Source organism: Malania oleifera, chromosome 5, assembly GCF_029873635.1.
Source record: "Malania oleifera isolate guangnan ecotype guangnan chromosome 5, ASM2987363v1, whole genome shotgun sequence".
In the NCBI taxonomy this organism is placed as follows: domain Eukaryota; kingdom Viridiplantae; phylum Streptophyta; class Magnoliopsida; order Santalales; family Ximeniaceae; genus Malania; species Malania oleifera.
This window is the reverse complement of record NC_080421.1, coordinates 65982232-65984674: the sequence shown is the minus strand read 5'-3', so window position 1 is coordinate 65984674 and position 2443 is coordinate 65982232. Positions and strand designations below refer to the sequence as shown.

General features: G+C 41.5%; 1 non-coding gene across 1 annotated transcript; it reads right to left on the bottom strand.

The window, feature by feature from the left end:
* Positions 1-937: 937 nt before the first annotated feature.
* On the bottom strand, positions 938-1043 carry LOC131156827 (small nucleolar RNA R71). Its single transcript, XR_009137097.1, has one exon. It is a non-coding gene; the product is annotated as a small nucleolar RNA R71 (small nucleolar RNA).
* Between the last annotated feature and the right edge of the window lie 1400 nt (positions 1044-2443).

Sequence of the window (2443 nt, the reverse complement as noted above, 5' to 3'; positions counted from 1 at the left end):
CTAAGGGCTTATTGAGTAAGGTGAGTGCCCTAGTACTGGTATCAGAGTAGAAGGAAGCTACTTGTATAGGCGGGTAACCTTCCCTATTCTCAGGAATTATCACTAAATTAATTATTTATGTGTGTATGATTTCAGATGTTGGTGATGTTATTAATGATGTGTTTTCATAGCTGCTGTTGATATTGAATAACAGATGATTATATATTTGTATGTATTAAACTCTCTGCAACACACTGTTATAGCTTTTTCTTCCTTACTGAGAGGTGTCTCACCCCGGCAACGTATTACTCTTTTCAGGTCCTTCAAGTGATTCGAGCTTAGAAAGCTCTGGGGCGGGGTTTAGTTTTTTGAGTGGTTAGAAGAACGAATATATGTACAATTTTATGTTTAATTTCTTTCCAAGATATGTAATATGGAGAATTTGGTTATATTTCTTTATGGGTTGAATACATGTATATAGTACTCTGGTATTTTATTTGAGGTTGTTGATTAGTTCTGCTGTGTAAATGGTATCAGGGACGTGTGATTGGTCTCATAACACCCTGGGCCCCACTTGGTGGGTTCAGGACGTTACACCTTCGGCCCCTTAGGGAATACTTTGTACCTAATGCATACACCTCACCGTCCTGCATTCGGTTCCTAGATGTCCAGGCGACACAATTTGAGATTAAGACTTCGATCATCTCGATGCTGCCCAACTTTCATGGGAACTCTACAAAAAATCCTTATCAACATCTAGATGAGTTCTTGGAAATTTGTTCCACCATCCGCATCCCTAATTTCAGTGATGATGCTCTCCATCTTAGGCTTTTCCTATTCTCTCTAAAGGATAAAGCCAAATATTGGCTGACATCCTTAGAACCGAACTCAGTGACCAACTGGGTCACCACGCAACAAAAATTTCTTAAAAAGTATTTCCCAATTAGGAAGACTAACCAGCTTTGGAAAGCAATCACAAGTGTCTCATAGATAGATGGGAAGCTTTTTTTCGAGACTTGGGAGCGCTTTAGGGATCTGCTCCAAAAATGCCCACATCACTAGGTCTCTAAGTGGCAATTAGTGCAAAATTTTTATGAAGGGTTAGTTGAGAGAGATAGGTCTATGGTAGATGCATCATACAGAGGTACTTTCCTCACAAAGCACGAAAACGAAGCCTAGATTCTCTTTGAAAATCTGGCTGAGAATTCTTAGTAGCACATGAATACTATTCATAGACTATCCAATGCATCAAATTTGAAACCTAAAGAAGTCTACGAGTTGGCCACAAACCATGACCTAAGCCTTACCCTGCACACCATATCCTAGAAACTTGATCAGGTTTTATCTCTACAACAACAACCGCGAACAATGGATTGTGTAGGGGTATGTGCAATCTACTTCGACCCTTCCTATACAGGCTATAATTTCCTATACACGCCTCCCCAACTTGAGCTTATGCATAAGGAAGTAAAGGCCACCCACCATTGGACAGACAGACAACTACGACTCAAATACCTATGGTTCTAGATGGAAGCAATACCCCAGCTTCCCATTAAGGCCAGAAGCCCTAGAATTGCAAGTCCTAAGACCTTAATAGAACCCTAGTGCTTCACTCCCTTGACCATACCCAAATTTCCAAGATCCCCCTAGTGCAATGTAGAAGCAATCATTGTTTCAACAACCACCTCTTCGACAAACTAACCATGATTCCTTTCAAGAGACAATGTTGAAAATCTTACAAAGCATTGAAGCAGACCACCACGAGAAGCGGCAATTACTCCATTCTCACTCGCAATCCATAGCTAAGTTGGAGGCCACTATAGGGGAACTCACTAGGTCAATTGGTGGGAGAAACAAAGGTGAGTTGTCAAACCTGCTACAAACAACACCTCAGAATCAATGTGGAATAAAATGTGAGACCATAATAAAACCTTCATCGTATAAAGTACATGCCTAGGCAATAATCACACTTAGGAGTGGTAGGGAAATCAACAATAGAGTCGGGGAGATGATAAGTCAAGAGAAGGGCAAAGAAAAGAAGAGGTCTGACCCTTCAAAAGTAAGCACCCCTCTATCTCATGAGTCAGAGGCAAACACTGGAGCATCTACCTTGCCACAACATGAAACACTCCCCCACTATTTTACTGCAGCCCCTTACCCTGCAGCTCTCCATGCACCCTTTAAATCTAAGAAGGAGACCACTACTGAATCTATCATGGACACATTTAGGCAAGTTAAGGCCAACATCCCTCTCTTAGACGCCATTAAGCAAATACCTACATACGCCAAATTTCTCAAGGACCTATGCACAGAAAAGTGAAAATCAAGGGTGCATATGAACGGGCAAGTCAAGCTGACCGAGCATGCAAGCTCAATCCTTTTAGGTCACCTCCCTCCTAAGCTAAAAGACCTTGGTGCCCTAACCATTTCATATGTAATCGGTGATTACATAATTGATAGGGCC